General features: G+C 35.4%; 1 pseudogene; it reads right to left on the bottom strand.

Moving 5' to 3' along the window:
• Positions 1-2991: 2991 nt before the first annotated feature.
• On the bottom strand, positions 2992-11607 carry LOC132643787 (transcription factor GAMYB-like; annotated as a pseudogene).
• Positions 11608-22826: the final 11219 nt, after the last annotated feature.

Here is a 22826-nt window from a genome sequence, read left to right as displayed (position 1 = left end):
GTCTAAAATTGTTGAACAATTAGGAGATTATTCACTTATTTCCTGAATAATTTTTCACTTTATTTCAAAATCAGTATTTGGTTATAAAATATCCAAATCCAACTTGGAATTGGATTTCAAATTTGGAAAAGTGCCTTAAAGTTATCCATTTTTGTCGTTATTTATTTTTTCCTTTTTGTCGTTCTCCGATAACTTATTCTGAATTTAGCAAACACGGATAAACCAAACTTTTGAAAACCTATAAGATCTCCTTATCTATCTAACTACGACGTAGGGTGATAACCAGCTTTGGGGATAAAACAAGCAAACATGTCGAAAATTATTATCTCAAATTTGCAAGGAAAACCTCATTGGTCGAGAGTCGAGATCCATGAATACAACAAGGGAAATGATATCTACCATAAAACACGTAAACATATGTTTAAACCTCATAGCAGTTGAACAAGAAATGCAAATAGTATTTGACCAATCATTTTAGAGATAATGGTAAAAAACGCACCTGAATTATCGCTTGTTCACTAGTTTCACATCCCAACTATCCGTTGTTCCCTTTTTTCAAGGGAAAACCCTAAACCTACTAGGTAGGAAAAGGAAACAACTAATAGTTGGAGTGTGTTTTAATACATACATGGTGATAATTTAGGTAGGAAAAGGGAATAACTGATAGTCAAGGTGTGTTTTTATACATAGATGGTGATAGTTCAGGTAGGAAAGGGGAACAGTTGATAATTGAGGTGTGAAACTCGCAAAAAAAGTGATAGCTCAGGTGTGTTTTTGACTTTTAACTAATCATATTAACCTCAAAAATCACCCCAACCCCACTTGTGGGATTACACCGGGTATGTTGTTGTTGTTTAACCTCAAAATCAACATCTGAAGAACTCATGTGATTTTTCTTGTAAGGAAAGCAATTTAATAGGGAATTCCGTATTTACATCACTAAGCAATTGTTAGTTCTGTCAAATTTCTTTACCAACAAACACTAAGACATGCTAAAAAAGAAGAAGAAGAAGAGATAATGATAAAAAATGCACCTCAACTATAACAGTTGTTTGAGTTTCTACCTGAACTATCTAGGATGAGTTTCCTACTGTGAAGTTGAGAAGATATTCAAGCTAATTCCTACTCAAAAGCGGAAAGAAATAAAAGGAAACTTTTTTCTTTGTTGGTTTTCGAGTGTTATTGGGATTTAGATCCTTTCAAGGAAAGGATTAGACCTAGTAGTATAAATACATGCTAGCTAGGATTTATTAAGTAGGACAGAACATAGAACCTAAGAGTATTCAATCTTGTAACTTACTTTCTCCCTTGATATTAATAAAAAAGCCGGCCGTTCTCTGTGGACTAGGATCACATCGACCCGAACTACGTTAATTATTGTGTTTTTATCGTTTCCGCACTAACACCTACTTAAACTATCACCAATTAGTTTGCAAAACCAACACAACTATCAGTTGTTCACTTTTTCTACCTAAACTATCACCAATAGTTTGCATAACATAGCTCAACTATCAGTTATTCAGTTTTAATGAGGTATATTTTGCGAACTAGTTGGTGATAGTTTAGGTAGGAAAAGAAAACTCATAGTTGTGTTTTTCAAACTAGTTGGTGATAATTTAGGTAGGAAAATCTCACACCTGATAGTTTAGCTAGGAAACTCAAACAAATGTTATAGTTGAGGTGTGTTTTTGACCCTTAACCCCAAGAAAATGCAGTATTTGTTTAGTTTACAAAACAAAACCTCAAACCTCAGCCTCAAAATGGTTTAATATCAAATCTAACACTTACAAGATATAATGGCTCAGCTTAATTAATTCAAAGCTCAAGATGGAAACTTCAGGCTATACCAACAAGAGCAAACATAAATCTTATAACAAAAATGCTAAAACACAATAAGCTCAAGCTAAAAATAACAAGTTAAGTTTCTATAAAACAATTAATCATAACCAAAGTAAAGCATTCTTTTTTAACCTGAATGACAACAGTTCAAGAACTTGCCGACAAAGTCTTGAAGCTAACCGCTTATGATCACTTCCTTAAACAAAAACAAGAAAAAAGCAAACACCCAATAGAGAAAAAAACAAGAATTCAATCAAAATGAACCACGAAAAATGGCTTAAACCTTAGATTCACAAAGGGAAAAAAGACCCCCTTAACACACACAAGATAAAGTCATACAAATATGATCAAAATTTTCACCCGGAAAAAAGTGAGACACTAAGGCTAGAAATGTGAAATCAAGAATGGTCTTAACTTAAAGAACAAATGTGAGTAAAACAGAAAGAAGAGAAATTTAAGTACAATTGTTTGAGAGTGCTATTCTATGTGTCAGTTGAGTTTTAAAGGAACTTTGTAAAACAAGAAGACAAATGGGAAAATGAGTAGAGAGTGAGGGGTGTTCGGTGTGAAGGAAATTTGTTTTCTTCAAAAATGTTTTCCATGTTCAGTAGGTAAAAAATGCATAATACATAAAAGACCCTTGTGCACAAGTAGACACCTTAACTTGTATAATGTTGAACACGTAAACTTAAATGTTGACGTGATACTGACGTGGCACGGATGTTGCACGGACGTGGCATTGATATTGCACGGACGTGGGACCTCCAAAATTTATGTGCCACGTCAGTGTCAAGTCAGCATTTGTGTTTATGTGTTCAACTTTACACAAGTTGAGGTGCCTACTTGTGCATACCCAAAGTTGGAGGGTATACTTGCCAGTTGAGGCCAAATTTGAGGGTCTGTTTATGTAGTATGCCTAAGAAAAAATATTATTCTAAAATATATGTACGTATAATCAGTGGTGGACTTAGGATTTTCGCTAGGGGTTCCAAATATATAGAAGTAAACACACGAAGAAGCTTAAGTGCTTCAAAATCAACTATATACATAAAAAGTGATTTTAACCATGTATAAACAGTGTAATATTCCGCCGAAGGGGGTTCGGATCCCCTTGGCCCTATGTGACTCCGGCCCTGTGTATAATTATATAATTTAAACAAACACTACAGCAAAGTACCAATCAGTCCCAGAAAAAAAATGGTGGCTTGATGTATCAGCTTTCCGACCAGTGGAGGCGAAGTCAACCTTCGCTTGCTTAATCTCGCATCCTTCAAAATCCTAATAAAAATAAAAAATTACATAAACTTTTGAACAGTTTCAACCGTGCAGATAATTAGAATAAATCAATTTAGCAACCATTCTCACCAACTACTGTCACTATTGACTGGTGCTCATCCAATGAACTTCCATTGGTAGGGGTGTATTCACTAAACACCGATCCTGAAGAATGACCTAAAGGGGAGATTGAGTCACAATATGTCTCCTGATGTGAAATATTCTTTGAAGCTTTGGATGTTCGTGATCCATAAAGTATGGTGTCCAATAGACCACTGTTTCGAGGTGACAGACTGCCTGAATCAGTATGCTCATTTGGAGGAGACTGAACCGATGTATCGAAGGACTCGACCGGAGGAAGTGGTGGCCAACTTGCCATCGGAGTTTGGAGTGAAGGGAGCTCCAGCTTCTTAGAAGCCCATTTGGGCTCTAAAGAAGTGGAGTTGACATTTAAAAAGGCATGGCCGCCAGGAATTTCACCCGAGAATGATGGGTTATATGACGAAGAGAACCCCGAGGACTAAGCAACCAAAGAGCGGTCATTTTGATTTGATGAAAAGCTTGAAAAAGATCAACATTTAGACCAGAGAAACAAGATTCTGATCCTCGTATATGTTTGGATGGATGAATTGTCGAGAGGACCTGGAAGAATTAAGACCCTGATCCAGCATGCTAGTTGCAGGAATATCAAGACAGCTACTAGCAGCAAGATTAACATTTAGAACAGAGCCTGATCCCCGTATACGCTTGGACGGATGAACTGTTGAGTGGACAGAACGAGTATTGCAGGAAGAATTAAGATCCTGAGCCGGCATGCTAGTTGCAGGAATATTATGAAAGCTACTAGGAGCAATATTAAGAAGCCCCGGAGGATGCAACGGCTGGCTAGGTTTAAATTTTTTTAATTCCACAGATGGAATCTCAAAAGTGTTGATAGGCAAGAGATCAGGATGTGCATTTTCAGAAGAGAATGTGTCGAGTTTCTTATTTTGTTTGTTCTCACTCGATGCCCGAAAAAAAACTTTTGGAGGGTACATGGAAAAGCCTGCACGCCGTTGTCTCTTTAGTTTGGTGTTCCAGTAGTTCTTTATCTCATTGTCTGAGCGCCAGGCAACTGAAAGAATAGAAGGGCCATGAAAAAAAATTAATTTATAGCCATTATTCGACTTTGAAGAATGTGTTGGATGCCGCCAATCACTCAAATTGATAAAGTTCACACAAAATCAGTACTAGAAAATGAAAGCTATAAAACTGTGTCTTTTGAGAGAAAGAGGAGAGGCCACCAAAAAGTGATATTCAAATATGCTTTACATACAAGTTTCGCCAAGCATACGAGCACCATTTTTTACTGAATAACACATAGTGCAAGAGTTCAATTAAAAGCAACATCCAGATGAAGTAAAATGGACACGGATATTACAATAGATAGAAAACGACAAATAGGAATCACCACTAGCAGATTAAGATAGCACTCTGTACTTTCACTCTCTCCTTCTTTCTTGATTTTCTGAATTTTCGATGCTTGCATTTCTGAAATATTTTTAGCTTATAAGAACTTGATTTATAAACACGTTTATTTTTACCAAACGCGTAGATAAGTCAAAAAGTACTTATAAGCTGGTTTGACCTGCTTATACTAAGTTTCCATAAAACAATTAATCGTAACCAAATTAATGCATTTTAGTTTTTTTTCCCTTTTTCCTGAATGACAACAGTTCAAGAACTCGTCGACAAAGTCTTGAAGCAAACGACTTATGATCACTTCCTTAAACAAAAACAAGAAAAAAGCAAACACCCACAAACTAAAATAGTGAGAAAAACAAGAATTCAATCAAAATGAACCAAGAAAAAATTTTAAACCTTAAATTCACAAAGGGAAAAAAGACCCCCTTAACACACACAAGATAAAATCATACAAATGTGATCAAAATTTTCAAGAACCAGGAAAAATAAAAGTGAAACACTAAGGCTAGAATGTGAAATCAAGAATGGTCTTAACTTAGAGAACAAATGTGAGTAAAAGAGAAAGAAGAGAAATTTAAGTACAATTGTTTGAGAGTGGTATGCTATGTGTCAACTGAGTTTTAAAGGAAATTTGTAAAACCCGAAGGCAAATGGGAAAATGAGTAGAGAGCGAGGGGTGTTCGGTGTGAAGGTAATTTGTTTTCTTCAAAAATGTTTTCCATGTTCAGTAGGTAAGAAAAAGGCATAATACATAAAAAGACCCTTTTGCACAAGTAGACACCTTAACTTGTATAATGTTGCACATATAAATATAAATGTTGACGTGATACTGACATGGCACGGACGTTGCACAGACGTGGCACTGACGCAGCATGGACGTGGCAACTCCAAAATATGCTTCTCACTCTCTCAAAGAAAGTGAAATACACTCTCCTTTCCACATCAACTGTAACACCCCGCATCTTGAAACTGAGTCAAAGCTCATATCATTAGAGTTCTAGTGGAAACATTGAAGGTTTGAACGTTTTGCAAAAATGGTTGATAGGCCTATTTCGGGCAGCGATAACTCCTTGATCGGTTTGGAATTTGGGAAGGTACTATCAATGAAGTTATAGTATGTAGAAATACCTTTCTACCGATATAAGGACCAAGCCAATCAGAGATCGGAGCAAGGAGATATGATCGTTTCAATATGCCTAATAGTAAGGCACTTGAAATCCTATAGAATCGGCTAAGTTTTCGATACATCTGCCTTCCAGTCGAATTTCGTGAAAATATGTTGGAAATTTGAGAAAACTTCCTTGATGAAAGTTGTAGCCCTTTGAAATATAATTCCAACGGTATCTTACGGGGGTCAAACGGACATCTGTGCAAAGAGTTATGCCCATTTTACTGAAGCCTACTCGCTGGAAAATTTTGCCAGCGTAACGGTGACGTTACGGGCCGTACTTCGTGTTACGGGCTGTAACAGTGGACCGTAACGCATCGAAAATTTCCAGAACCTCACTGGAAATTTTCACCAAGTTACGGTACCAAGTTACGGTCCGTCCCTTGTGTTACGGGACCGTAACAGTGACCGTATCTTGGTCCGTATATACGTTTCGGGTCACCTGACTTCGGGAGGCCATAACCCTATCATAACTTGGGAATTTGGGAAAACTCAAATAACGAAAGTTGTAGATAAGTGAAATACCTTTCTAACTATAGGTCGTGGGTTCACAGGAGACATCGGGATAGGGAGATATGGACGTTTTAAGACAGAAAGGTCCCAACCCGTTTTCAAGTTGGGTCAACCCATTTTCCCATTGGTATATAAAGAAAATAAAAACCCTAGCAGCCACCATATTCACAAATTTCAGTTTTTTAGAGAGATAAAGTGAGAGAGAGGAGAGATAGAGAGAGAAAGTAGAGAATCAACCAAGTTTAAGGCCTCGAATCCCGAAGCTCATGAAGGATAAAGTGTAGTACAAGTTGTTGTCGTCATTTTAAGCTAAAGATCGGACTTGGGGGTGTTGATTTCGTGGTGACTACCCAAAAGGTAATATTTCTACTCCCTAATCACTTATAATTGTGAATTGATGAATTCTTGGGAGAATAATAATTGGGTTTGTTGAAGAGGATTATATGAACTATGCTAGAATTGTTGGATTGTTGACTTGGGATTGTTGTATTCATATGGGTGATGAAGAATGATGTTAATTGCATCTAATTGGGATTGTAGAAATGACTAGAAGTAAAAGAATGGGGATTTGGTGAAGAAAACACCATTAATGAGGGTTATAGAGCTTTATGCCCACTAAGTGTTTGATAAAATGCTTAGATGAACAAAACATGGATATTGTTGCTAATATAGAATCCCTATGACTTGTATTGCTATAGATTGAAGTTGAAGGGGGTTGAAGAACATTGTGATAAGCTCAAAAGCGGAAAGTTAAGGTATGTAGAACTTCCATCCACATGTGGGAATCTCTACGTTCTTCCCCATGATCCGTTTCGTAAAATCCATAAAGTTCAAATCCTAGGGCATTAAACCCAACATATTGGTAGCCCGTAATTATGTATTTATGTACATGAATTTTGTATCTATATTCGTTATTGTATTCCTAATCTTCCATTATGGTTATTAGGAATCCTAGCTAAATCCATGAATCATGAATTCTTCCTCATGCGTTCTCATTATGTTTATATGAAACTTTATGATTTCATCCGGCATGTTACAAGTATGTTTTCAAGACAAGTATATATTTATGATTTCGAATTATTGTTATTTGCTCATGAACCAAAAATATGTTTTGTAAGACTATGACAAGTTATCTTATGAAACTATACAAGCAAGTTAAGATTCATGAAAACCATGTACAAGCAAGTTATGATTCATGAACACTATGTACAAGCAAGTTATGATTCATGATATACCATGGGCAGCAAGTGCCACTATTTTACATGTTCATGTTTTGGGAGTTGCATTAATTACCGAGGAGGGCTTCAGATAGCCTGAAACTACGTAGCCACTGTAGGATGAGGATCGCTCCACCCATGTCCCGACGATCTCTCATAATGACTGGATCCTTTCATATTTTATCAAATCTCATGTTCCCTGGCAAGGACTGAGTGTTCTGCTGGCGGGACGCAAGCACCAGACCATGGATCGGTTATAAGTTATTGCTCTCCCTACTTATCATGTTTTACTAATGTTATATATATACATATGTACTCATGCTCATGTTCATGTCCAGGTTTTCAGTTTCAGTTCTTATCATGTTATTCCCTGTCCCATGTTATTTATTTCGGTTGCTTTACATACCAGTACATTCAATGTGCTGATGTCCCCTTTTATTGCCCGGGGGCCTGCATTTCACGATGCAGGTACAAACTTACAGGACGACGCCTCTGCTCATTAGGATCTGCACGTACCAGCTTATTGGTGAGCCCCATCTCATTTGGGGTTTACTTAATTGTTGTTTATGATTAGTTATGCATCTGAGGTATGCTGGGGGCCTTGTCCCAGTAAGTATGTATTCCAATCAGACTCATGATAGAGGTTTCATAGACTAGACGAGTCAGTTATGTCATGTCAGACATTTGGAGTCGTATAGCCATTTTGGCTCACTCATGTTTAAACAAGTATTTTATTAAGTATTATGACTTACCATGTTTTTATAAAGGCTCATTATGCATTCATGTTATATTCCGCTTATGTTATGTATTATGATGATTCAGCAAGCCATGTGGTTCGCTCGGTCATATACAGTCAGGCATCGAGTGCCGTGTTACGTCCAGGCCATGGTTCGGGGTGTGACATCAACGCTTAGCGTGGTAAATATTCCGTTTTAAAAATCAAATGACATAAATATTTGTACACTTCCAACTGTGCAGAAACTTGGAATAAATCAATCTAGTAACCATTCTCACCAACAACTGTCGCTATTGACTAGTGCTCATCCAATGAGCCTTCATTAATAGGGTGTATTCACTAAACACCGACCTTAAAGAATGACCTAAAGGAGAGATTGAGACAAAATAAGTCTCCTATTGTGAATTATTCTTTGAAGCTTTGGATGTTTGTATCCATAAAGTATGGCATTCAATAGACCCCTGTTTCGAGGTGACAGGCTGCCTGAATCAGTATGCTCATTTGGAGGAGACTAAATTAATGTATCGAAGGACTCGACCGAAGGAAATGGTGCCCAACTTGCCATTTGAGTTCGGACTGAAGGGAGCTCCAGCTTCTTAGAAGCCCATTTGGGCTCTGAAGAAGAGGAGTTGCCATTTAAAAAGGCATGGATGGCAGGAATTTCACCCGAGAATGTGTTGGGTGTGCGAACAAAGTACCACATTGATAGCTGAAAAGAAAAAGGAGTTACTTATAAGGTGTTGGGTACTCTTAATGAAGTGAGGCCTTTTGGAGAAAACCGTGCGGGCTTGGCCCAAAGCGAACAATATCACATCATATTAAGAGTATCTTTGGACCACATTGATAGCTGAAAAGAAAAAGGAATTAATTATAAGGTGTTGGATACTCTTAATGAAGTGAGGACTTTTGGGGAAAACCGTGCGGGCTTGGCTCAAAGAGGACAATATTGGACCGTTTTAGCCCGACAGAATGATGGGTGATATGACCAAGAGAACCCCGAGGATTGAGAAAGCAAAGAACCATCAATTTGATTTTGATGGCAAGCTTGAAAAAGATCAACATTTAGACCAGAGAAACAAGATTCTGATCCTCGTATACGCTTGGACGGATGAATTGTTGAGAGGACCGAACAAGTATTCCTGGAAGAATTAAGACCCTGATCCAGCATACTAGTTGCAGGAATATCAAGACAGCTACTAGCTACAATATTAACATTTAGAACAAAGTCTGAACCTCGTATACGCTTGGACGGATGAATTGTCAAGAGGACAGAATGAGTATTCCTTGAAGAATTAAGATCCTGATCCAGCATGCTAGTTGCAAGAATGTCAAGACAGCTACTAGCAACAATATTTACATTTAGAACAGAGTCTGAACCTCGCATACGCTTGGACAGATAAATTGTCGAGATCACCGAATGAGTATTCCTGCAAGAATTAAGACCCTGATCCAGCATGCTAGTTGCAGGAATATCAAGACAGCTACTAGCAGCAATATTAACATTTAGAACAAAGCCTGATCCTCATATACACTGGGACGAATGAACTGTTGAGTGGATAGAACGAGTATTGCAGGAAGAATTAAGATCCTGAGCCGGCATGCTAATTGCAGGAATATTATGAAAGCTACTAGGAGCAATATTAAGAAGCCCCGGACAGGGCCGGCTCAAGGCCAAGGCCACTAAGGCAATGGCCTTGGGCCCCCAAATTTTTGGGGCCTTATTTTTAATTAAGTTTAATTGCTAATTTGTTTAAAACATTATTGGGACTTATAGTATTTTTTATGTAGTTTCTAAATATGTAAATTGTATTTCAAAAAACTTAAAGATTGTATGTTCGAATCCACGATAGAAATAACGAAATTTGACTCTCGAAATCCAAATTGTGTCACATAACTTGAGATAGAGGGAGTATACAATTTTTATTAAAAAAAAAGAGAAGAATTTTTTTGGTCACGTGATTGATTAGCTATATTGTCAGTTGATTTTTTTTTTTTTTTTTTTTTACAATAAATTGATTTGAAAAATTGTTAACAACTTTACATTGTTCTTGACGATTATAAACACTAATTAATGACTTCACATCTAAAAAAAAACTAAAAAAGTAGACTTTAAATAAACATATATATCACAATTTGTTTTTTTTTAAATTAGGGTCTCTCTATGAAGTTTAGCCTTAGGCTCCCAATCTTGTTGAGACGGCCCTGGCCATGAAGGATACAACTGCTGACTAGGTTCATTTTTTTTTAATTCCACAAATGGAATCTCAATAGTGTTGATAGGCAAGAGATCAGGATGTGCATTTTCAGAAGAGAATGTGTCGAGTTCCTTATTTAGTTTCCATAAAACAATTAATCGTAACCAAATTAAAGCATTTTAGTTTTTTTTTTTACCTGAATGACAACATGAGTTCAAGAATCTGCTGACAAAGTCTTGAAGCTAACCTCTTACGATCACTTCCTTAAACAAAAATAAGAAAAAAACAAACACCCAATCTAAAATGGTGGAAAAAACAAGAATTTAATCAAATGAACCAAGAAAAATGGCTTAAACCTTAGATTCACAAAGGGAAAATAGACCCCCTTAACAAACAAGATAAAATGATACAAATATGATCAAAATTTTCAAGAACCAGGAAAAAAAAAAAGTGAAACACTAAGGCTAGAATGTGAAATCAAGAATGGTCTTAACCTAAAGAACAAATCTGAGTAAAAGAGAAAGAAGAGAAATTTAAGCACAATTGTTTGAGAGTGCTATACTATGTGTCAGCTGAGTTTTAAAGGAACTTTGTAAAACAAGAAGACAAATGGATAAATGAGTAGAGAGTGAGGGGTGTTCGGTGTGAAGGAAATTTGTTTTCTTCAAAAATGTTTTCCATGTTCAGTAGGTAAGAAAAAGGCATAATAAATAAAAAGACCCTTTTGCACAAGTAGGCACCTTAACTTATATAAAGTTGAACACGTAAACATAAATGTTGACGTGATACTAACGTGGCACAGACGTGGTACTGACGTGGCACTGACATGGCACGGATGTGGCACTGACGTGGCACCTCCAAAATATGTGTGCCATTCGTGACCATTTGTTTCCTGTAGTTCAATTATTCGATGCTCTTCCTCTGGATGGAAGCACATTTCTTTAAATCTGGTCTTAGCTGATTTGCCCACCGCAAACGGCAACTTTTCCCACTGCGAGCAAGTCCTGGTTGCTCCTGGACTGCACTCCAATTCCCCTCCCCATGTTTTGCGACGTAATCCACTAAAATAGCATCTTCTGGTTTACTCCAAGGACCTTTTTTCAGTTCACCATTTACTCCACCACTAGCTTCTTCAACAGATGGTGAATCTACGAAAACATTTGAAGTCATCCTGTCAACACATTCAGTTGTCATACACATGTCAAAATTTTTTTAACACTTAGGAGCCGTTTGGCCATGAGAATTATTCACTTATTTCCGGAATAATTGTTCACTTTATTTCAAAATCAGTGTAAAAGTCTATAAAATTTACAAATCCAACTTGGAGTTGGATTCCAAATTTGGAAAACTGCCGTAAAGTTATCACATTGATACTACTGCTGACTAGGTTCAATTTTTTTTTTTTGAATTCCACAGATGGAATATGAAAAGTGTTGATAGGCAAGAGATCAGGATGTACATTTGCGGAAGAGAATGTGTCGAGTTCCTTATTTTTTTTGTACGCATTAAACGCTCGGAAAAAACTTCTGGAGGGTACATGGACAAGCTTGCATGCCGTTGTCTCTTTAGTTTGGTTTTCCAGTAGTTCTTTATCTCATTGTTCGAGCGGCCAGGCAACTGAAAGAATAGAAGGGCCATGAAAAAAATTATTAATAGCCATTATTCGACTTTGAAAAATGTTTTATGTGGCACCAATCATTCAAATTGATATAGTTTACACAAAATCAATATTAGAAAATGAGAGCTATAAGCTGTATCTTTTGAAAGAAAAAGGAGAATCCACAAAAATGTGATATTCAAATATGCTTTACATACAAGTTCCGCCAAGCATACGAGCACCATTTTTTACTGAATAACATATAGTGCAAGAGTTCAATTAAAGCAACATCCAGATGAAGGAAAATGGACATGGATATTACAAAAGATAGAAAGCGGCAAATAGGAATCATCACTCTGATTTCGTATTCATTCAATCATGCATAACAGATCATACCAAATAGTGATGTAATAAATTCTAATGAACCATAGTCGCTACCTCTTCAAATCACCTCCAAATTGTCATCAAATTAATTCCACCTACAATATTTAAAAGAAACAAAGACTAAATTACACAAACTTGATATTTAAAGAAATCATGAACTATATGGATTTTTAAGAGAAAGCGGGGATGACAGAATAAAGCGTTGATGCTCTTGATAGATAGAAAATCTTACTTTTTGATGATGAAATGGATCAAAAGACACCATACTATAAATCTTCACAATTATTTGCCATCCAAGAAGTTTTTTTTTTTTTATGACAGATAGCACTTATTATTCTAAAAGCATGTTGGTACATAAGTCAATAAATTAAGGTAAACTTATAAGCAATACTTCATAAAAATCATGAAAGCTTTGCTATATATATATATATATATATATATATATATATATATATATATATATATATTTTTGTTTTTTTCTGCAAAGAGGTGTAATTAAGTAGGACATCTTCTCTTGTATTAACACAAAATGCAGGTTCTTTTCCTAAACTTAAAGCCTATATTTTCTGCAAAGAGTTGTAATTAAGTAGGATATCTTCTCTTGTATTAATACAAACTGTAGGTTCTTTTCCTAAATTTAAACCTTTCCCTGATGTTTGAGAAAATATATGATTTGCTGTCAAAAAAGTTCTATTAGTTTGAACTTTTAGCCCAAACTAGTTTTTCTGCACGTGCGTTGCACGTGTGTTCCGAATGATGCAGTACATATTTTGAAAAATAATACCAATATATTGCAAATAAAAGCTTTGAATAAATAACTATACATATGGATGAATAAATTATAAGTTTATGTGGATGATCACTATGAATATCATCGTATATGTGTGACGCTACTTGGTACTTCTGATTTATTAGAGATAGATTATTGACTCATTTTGCACAAAATTAAAATTTATCAACTTTGAAGTGTACACTCTTGCTAATTAATATGAGTTGAGAAAAAATTGTTAGGAACTTTTTTTTTTTTTTTTTTAATTTACGCTAATAGTATCAATTCATTCTCCAGATTTCATCATTTAAACACTGTTTCATTAGCTTTTTGATATCTAGGAAATTATACTATGTCACTTGAAGTAAAATTGGTGTGGATATAATTTAGCACGACTTCTTTCGATTTTGATGGATCGGTTATTTGTTAAAACCAAAGTCAAACCAATTTAGTGAGTTCATAAATTATTAAAACCAAACCAAATATAATACACAACCATCGGTTTGGTGTCACACCCCGAACCATGGCCTGGACGTAACACGACACTCGGTGCCTGACTGCATGTGACCGAGCGAACCACATGGCTTGCTGAATCATCATGATACCTAACATAAGCGGAATATAACGTGAATGCATGATGAGCCTTTATAAAACGTAGTAAGTCATAATACTTAATAAAAATACTTGTTTAAACATGAGTGCGGAATATAACATGAATGAGCCAAAATGGCTATACGACTCCGAATGTCTGACCTGACATAACTGACTTGTCTAGTCTATGAAACCTCTATCATGAGTCTGACTAGAAACCATACTTACTGGGACAAGACCCCCAACATACCTTTAGATGCAAAACTAAATAAAGAAAGACAATGTCTAAACCCCGAATGAGATGGGACTCACCAATAAGCTGGTACGTGCAAATCCTAATGAGCAGAAGCGTCGTCCTGTAAATCCGTACCTGCATCGTGAAATGCAGGCCCCCGGGCAATAAAAAGGGGACGTCAGCACATTGAATGTACTGGTATGTAAAGCAACTGAAAGAAATAACATGGAACATGAAATAACATGATAAGAACTGAAACTGAAAACCTGGACATGAACCTGAGCATGAGCATGAATACATATATATATAAAACATGGTAAAAATATCATAAGTAGGGAGAACAATAACTTATAACCGATCCATGGTCTGGTGCTTGTGTCCCGCCAGCAGAACACTCAGTCCTTGCCAGGGAACATGAGATTTAATAAAAATGATGGGATCCAGTCATTATGAGAGATCATCCGGATCATGGGTGGAGCGATCCTCATCCTACGGTGGCTGCGTAGTTTCAGGCTATCTGAAGCCCTCCTCGGTAATTAATGCAACTCCCAAAAACATGAACACGTAAAATAGTGGCACTTGCTGCCCATGGTATATCATGAATCATAACTTGCTTGTACATAGTTTTCATAAATCATATAACTTGTAAATATAGTTTCATAAGATAACTTGTCATAGTCTTGCAAAACATGTTCTTGATTCATGAGTAATAACAATAGTTCGTAATCATAAATATATAATTGACTTGAAAACATGCTTGTAACTTGCTAGATAAAATCATAAAGTTTGATATAAACATAATGAGAACACATGAGGAAGAATTCATGATTCATGGATTAAGCTTGGGTTCCTAATAACCGTAATGGAAGATTAGGAATACAATAACAAATATAGGTACAAAATTCATGTACATAAATACATAAATACGGACTACCAATATGTTGGGTTTAATGCCCTAGGATTTGAACTTCATGGATATCAAGAAATGGAACATGGGGAAGAACGTAGAGATTCCCACATGTGGATGGAAGTTCTACATACCTTAATTGCTCCAAAACTTGAATTAAAGACTTGAATTTTAGAGATGATTTACTAAATCTTGATTCTTGAATCTTGAGATGGGTTTTCTTGAAAACCCTAGATTAGGAATGATGATTTCTTGTTTAGATTACAAGGATATATGTTAGAACTGAGTTGGAATAATTAGAATGGACCTACCTTGGTGTTCTTGATGTTGGAGGAGAGTAGGAGGTCGTTCTAGGGTTTGAGGGAATGAAAAATAATGACTTGAACTGATATGAATGAATATATACTGCCCTGTGAAATTGTAGTTTACGTCCTGAACAGTGCTGGACGTATTTCACTTTACGGGCCGTAAATTGATTTACGGTCCGTATTTTGATTTATGGACTGCACTGCCTCTCTTCATTAAAATGGCCATAACTCTTTGTACAGAGGTCCGTTTGACCCCCACAATATACCGTTGGAAAGGTATTTCAAAGCTCTATAACTTTCATCAAGGAAGTTTTCCCAAATTACAAATAAATTTTTAAATACGGTCCGTAAAGTGAAATACGGTCCGTATTTAACCATATGACCTCAAAATGTCAAATTCCAGAATGTTCAGAAATTCTTGGTTTTAGTTTACGATCACTGTTCATGGGCGTAAATTGAAATACGACCACTGTTCATGGGCGTAAACCACCATATCACAACTGAACAGGAAAATTTCAATTCCCACATTCTTTATCTGATTTTCCAAGTCTAGGATCGTGGTCAAAACTTTCGTTAAAGGTACGGGGTGTTACAATATCTCCCCCTTGGGATCATTCGTCCTCGAATGATTGGTCATGGTTAAGGATATGGCTGGACATGGCTTGAATACATGAACATGAATGAAAGGTGACATAAAACATAAGAGGCGATTGGTAAGGGTGCAGCTCAATTAGTAAGAGGCGATTCCCTCAGGGGAATGTAAAAGTGACTACAAGGTCGCGGGTTCGAAGCGTTGCAGCGTGTGCGAACTGGCTAAGCACCCTTTCACACAATACTTTAGTGTAACATGCATGCATGGAGGGTAACCCGCAGTGGGCCAGGTCCTAGACACCCTTGTGGATCCTCAAACACAAGGCGCCTTTTTTGTGGGGACCCCTGGTGGGACCCTGGCCCTGGTGGCCCATGCATGCTGACATGTCATGACTACTGGAGGTATTGTCTATGCAAGGGTCACAGACGGATCGCACCTTGATCCCTCTTCACGCTGCAGCGCTACGGGGTATCGAACCCGTGACCTCAAGCCTTTTAGGGGAAGAGGCGATTCCCTCAGGGGAATGTAAAGGGCTTGAGGTCACGGGTTCGATACCCCGTAGCGCTGCAGCGTGAAGAGGGATCAAGGTGCAATCCGTCTGTGACCCTTGCATAGACAATACCTCCAGTAGTCATGACATGTCAGCATGCATGGGCCACCAGGGGTCCCCACATTTGGTTCACTTTGGTTCGGTTTTTTAAGAAACTTAATGGTACTTTTCTCTTTGATTCTTTCCTATAATTAGGAAAGAATATTTTTTATCAGTTTCCAACTTATAATTTGCTATTGCTATTCTATTGTGGTGGCTATAGTTTTCTTTGATTACGGAGAAAATTCTTAATATTTATAAGTTTTAATCAAGTAAATAAAGTTTATAAGAAATATAAAAGAATTTTAAGTAAATCTTATAGTTGTTTCCTTGAATATAGGGGTTTGGATTCATGGCTTTCTTTTTAAGAAATGAGCTTAATTAAGGTGTAAAGTTCATTAGCCTATTAGAGAAATAAAATTTTGATGAAAAATTATACAAAGTATTTGAAACTATTTATAAAAGTTACTATATTGTATATATACAATTATAAAAATTTGTATATAGAATTTATCGGTTTGGTTCGATTTTTTCTCCGGTTTGTTTTAGATAAAACTAAACCAAATAAAATGTTTAAATTTTTTAAAAATTTACAACCAAACCAAACTCAAACAGATATCGTTTTATTTAATCGGTCTGGGTCGAATCGATAGTGGATGAAATCACAAAGCATGTTTACTAAGATACAAATCATAATTAAGTAAAAAAAAATCTATAATTAAATCAAAATCTTGAACATTAATGAACATTGCGGTTAATTAACTTGAAGCTTCTACTGCTTATATCCAATACTTCATATACCAGGCGATAGTCGTGAAATTTAGTGAATGAAAAGAAAACTGAATGACTCATGCGTATTGGGTATGAACAGATTATATGAATAGTAGAAAATACAAACTTCTCAAGGACATAAAAAGGACAGAGAAATTAAAATACTCGCCTTTCGTGACAAGTGTGATAACAAATATTTAAGGCGGGTCGTCAACATTTTCATCGATTGCATTATTAATGCGAATTTTCATGAGTAAGAGGAACACATATACCTCCTTTGGTTCTCCGTCCGTTGCAATTCTTATGATCACTCCACAATATTATCATCTGCCTGAAATTAGTAATCTGCGGGAGAAAAAAATCAATTGATTCACCGAGCGAAAAGTGAAAAAGATTCAATGATTCAATTGATTCACCGAAAAAAGGCTCTCTCTTGACACCTATAATCACAAAAAGATTTTGTGAGAACACATATAAAGAAGAATTTACATACTTGTTTGACACGGTTGGAATAACAATCATGTCAATTGTTTAAGATATGAAGGATGGCTGATTGAGAATTCTTTAACGGTGTTAGGTTTTTGTTAAGAGTTGTGACTATTAGTGAAGAATATGAAGCGTGGCTAATCAAGAGTATTTTGTAGGCAAAATTTCTCAAATGACTACCTTATTGTAGCTTCCTACCATTTGTAACTATCCTTTTTAATATTACCATTCGTAGCTAAAAATCTGCTTATTTGTGTATGTTTTCGGATGTATTTGTTGTCAGCAAATACATGAGCATACGGTAAAAAAAGGAACAACTTCCTTTATTTTAGCCTCTAAACGTGGTGATATTAAATGAGAAATCAATATATTTTTTACCTTCTTTCCATAAAATAAGCTGTAATATTCCCTTTCCTTACACGTAACTCTTCTTCCATTCATTCTTCAACAGTCAAAAACGTAAAAATTCAAATTTCAAATTAAATCTTCAACACATCTGAAATTACAGTAACAAACACAAACACGTCAATCATCAGGTAATTCGTGCAAAAACACCTTTTTTCATTTCACAAATTTCGTCTATTCAATTTGTATTTATGTGATTTCAATTTTTTTCTTGGATCATAATGTCAGAGTTGTTTTATTCTTCTGATTTTTTTTTTTTTGATTTCTGTCTTCATCACTGATATTCGAAAATAATGATGTAATCTCATTGTAAGCGTGTCAATGAATGAATAATGCTTTTGAAAATTTCGGTTGAAAGTATGTTAATGTACATGAATGGTTAGGAATCCAAAAAAAAGGATCCAGTTCATATCTTTTATTTTTCTGAAGCTAAACTATGTTTTCTGAACTAATTTTCATATTAGTAGCAATTTATGCTAAAAATAAGTATTTCTGAAGTGTCAAAATATATGTGTTATATTCCAATATGTTTTCTCTTTTACACGTTCCAATAACTTTTCGAAGTGTTCATCAATAACTTTCCGAAGATCCAGTTCATATCTTTTTTGTTCCTCAATCTAAACTATGTATTTCTGAACTGTAATTCAATATCTAAACCATGTATTTCTGTACAATGTGAACTGAACTATGTTTACTATGTATTTTTATAAAATACAAACTATGTATTTATGCACTGTCTAAACTATGTATTTCTGAATTATGTATTTCTGAACTATATAAACTATGTAATTGTCAACTATTTTTCATATCAGTTTATGCTAAACTATGTATTCTGGAGTGTAATTCAATATGTGTATGTTATATTAGAATTATTAGTGAGTAATTCTAATTTGTATAAATTATTTAAATTTGAACGTGAATCTTATGTGGGGCATACATATTACAGGTTTTATGTTGACACAGTGATTCAAGGATTTTTTTTTTATAAAATGGTCAATATTTCATCGTTGATTAGACACTCTGGTATTTGGAACGACGAGAATAAATACGTCAATTACAAAATCGATGCTGTGACTTTCAAGGAGTATTCGACGTATGAGGAATTGTTACAAACAGTTGCAACACAATTGAATTTGGACACGAAAATGAAAAACATAAGCATAAAATACATGGTTGAAGGTGATTATATTCCAATGGAAATTCACAATGACATGGGTGTTAGGGTGTATGTGGAACTGAAGAAAGAGAACAAAGCATTACCAATGTACCCATTATGTATCATTACAACTGATAGAAGCATGGAGATATGTATATCAGATGAGAGTTGTGTTGAAGGTGATTATTTGCAAATCGGATACACGAATCAAACAGTTGGTTCCCATGATTTTGCATCATCAAGTTGTGGAAAGGCTGATTTGTTATTCGAAAACAACAAGGGTATGGTTATTCATGACAAGAACCAAAAAGTAGTTGCCGTCGATCAAGTATACAAGGATAAAGATACATTAAAATCTGTGATGGTGAATTATGCAATTACGAATAGGTTCAACTATCGGACAGAAAAGAGCAATGCAATAAGGTACTAAATGTACATTTGTTTATGTATTTGCAACTGTGTGTTGTTATGTATTTGAACCATGACAGTGTATGTTTGTTAATTTGTACGAGTGGAAGTATTTCTCAGCTTGTGTATGTTTATTATAAAGTAGAATCAATACTGATTTGTATGTATTTGTATTCATAAATAATGTATTTGGTCTGGTTTGCATTTGATTAACTTATTTACATATGGTAAAGTTACTCATCTGTCCTTTGTATTAATAAAACAAGAATAAATACATTACTGATGCATTTTACATTAATCTGATTTTTTTATTTTATTTATTTCTCTTGTTTTTTTGTTGTAGCTACACTCTTGTGTGCGTATCAGGAGAGTGTGATTGGAAATTCAGGGCGTCAAGTGTCGGTAAGTCAGGAATGTTTAGAGTTAGGGAGTTTCAAGACAAACATACATGTCCATTGAAGGAAAAGGTTTATTCCCAATGCCAAGCTACAAGTCGGTTGATAAGTGGGATTGTCAAACCAAATATATCAAATCATAAGAGGAAATATACGCCTAAAGACATTGCGGAGGACGTCAAAAATGATTTCGGAATGGATGTGTCGTACATGGTTGCTTGGCGGGCCAAAGAAAGGGCGATGAACGATTTAATGGGTGAACCGGCTGATTCTTTAAAAGACTACCTGGATATCTATACATTTTGGATAAGACTTACCCGGGTTCACATATCAGAATGAGTAAAACCCGCGAAAATGAATTTCTGTATGTTTTTATAGCACTATATGCATTTATCAAAGGCTTTGATTATTGTCGGCCAATTGTGGTGGTTGATGGAAGCCACTTAAAAACACCATACAATGGAACATTTGTCTCGGCAAGCACATTAGACGATGCAGGTATGTCAAAAAAATACATATTAATTTATTACCTCAATATATATTATATATGTTTTGGACAAATACAAAATGTATTATATTTTTTTTTCTTCTTAACTGTATCTCTAGGCAACATACTTCCCTTAGCATATGGTGTGATTGATTATGAGAATGACAGATCATGGACGTGGTTTTTTGAGCGTTTCAGAGAATCATATGGAATCAGAGAGAGTATGTGTATCGTATCAGATAGGCATGAAAGTATAAACAAGGCTGTTTGTCGAATTTATCCAGAAGTTGCACATTATGCATGTATTTGGCATTTGTGGGGTGATGTATGTAAAAAATACAAGAAGAGCCATGATGTGCTGAGTCCTGTTTTTTATTCCATGGCAAAGGCATACACGCAGGATGATTTCGATGAGTTAATGGGAAAGGTTCAAAAGGTAGATATGCGCGTGGCAGAGTATTTGGAATCGGCTGGTAGAGAAAAGTGGGCTAGATTGTATGCATCTGTTAACCGAGGGTGGACAATGACTTCTAACATAGCAGAGTGCATTAACCGACATCTTCTAGCAGCTAGAGAACTGCCTATATATGACTTTCTCGAAGAAGTTAGAAGGATCTTTGGGAGATGGAATTACAATAACCGGAGAAATGGAACATACACGTTCACTACACTCGGTAAAAAGTTTCAGGAAATGCTATCAATCAACGAGTATCTATGTCTACGAATGACGATATGTATCATTTTAATGCGTGTTATAATTTATTTGACAAACTTGTATTTGTACTAATCTAGTGTTTCTACACATTATACATTTGTGTATTTGGTATCCATGAACAGTTAGTGTTAATGTAAATTATATGACTACCTTTGAAAATTGATATGTATTTGTTTAATGATTTGTTCATTTATTTTAAAATTCTGATTGTTTCAATAACAAATACATGTAATATTTATTTTTTCAGGTAGAACCGTCAACAGAATTCGTGTACACAGTACATGATGGAGGACGACGATTCATTCTTAATTTGAATAGAAAAACTTGCAGTTGTCGTATGTTTCAACTAGATGAAATCCCTTGCCCGCATGCATGGGCTGTCATTAAAAAGAAAAATCTGGTTGCTGAGGATTATTGCTCTGATTTGTTCAAATCGGCGACCGTGTTGAAGACATGTGATGTACCTGTGGGTCCTCTACCCGACGAGCGTGAATGGAACATTCCCAACCACATCTTGGAGGATGTGTTTTTTCCCCCAAGATACAAGAGACCGCCTGGTAGGCCAAAGAAGAGGCGTGATAAGCCTTTAAGTGAATTGTTGTTTGGAAAGGGCAGACATGCTTGCAGTACTTGTGGACAAGTTTAGGCACAACAGACGTTCATGTAGTTTTGAGCCTCTGAGGAAGTGAATTTTTCTTGTGTTCCTATCCATTTAACTTTTTTACCGAAGATAGATTAGTTATTTAAGTATTTGAACACTTGTGTCAAAAACTTCCATTGACACTTGTTGTAGTATTATAGAAATTTTTGCAATGAAATGAATGTCCCATTCAAAATGATCTTAATTGAATTTTTTTTCACGATACGTATGGTGTTTTTTTCAACATCAAAAAATAATGCGTACTTGGTAAAATAACATACATATTATATCTGTAAAAATGATAAAGTTGTTTTTATTTTCGATTTTTTTTTTGGATTGGAGGATCGTAGTTGTGCTGGTAATGTCAACTTAAAATTATGTATTTATTGGCCTTCTGAAAAATTGTATAAACTGTAATAGAACGTACATGGTTTTTGTGATCCTGGTGTCTGAAATTACACAGTAATGTTCATGTATTTTTAACACAAAAAAAAAGGCAAACCATGTTCTGGTATGAAAATGGTGTTGTCTATTCAACCTCGTAGCACAACATATGTGGTATAAAAACGTACGTATTGTTTCCGAAACTGATGAAGATGGTTTATTTGAATTTTTTTTTTTATTGAAATCATATAGTTGTGCTGGCCATATCAAATACGCAAGATGTGTTTATTAACCTAAAATATATCTAAAACATACATATTTTGTGAACCTGGGGAATTAAACATACATATTTTGTGAACCTGGTTAATAAATGTATTTGTGGATTCATGATGTCGCATTTTACTGTATTTTTTCCAAACTTCAGATTTATTTGACAATATATGGAACTAAGTACATCAAACAGATGGAACATAAAACCACTGAGATTTCTTTGGTTAAATGATAATTATCCAACATAAGTCAAAATACATCTAAAAGCATCAGATTGTTTGCTGTAATGAAAAAAAGGTCAAAAAACATCGAATGCACGAATAGTATTTA

The sequence above is a fragment of the Lycium barbarum genome, chromosome 6, assembly GCF_019175385.1.
Source record: "Lycium barbarum isolate Lr01 chromosome 6, ASM1917538v2, whole genome shotgun sequence".
NCBI classification, from domain to species: Eukaryota; Viridiplantae; Streptophyta; class Magnoliopsida; order Solanales; family Solanaceae; genus Lycium; species Lycium barbarum.
Note: the sequence above shows the minus strand (reverse complement) of the source record. Positions and strands in the feature narration are given on the sequence as shown.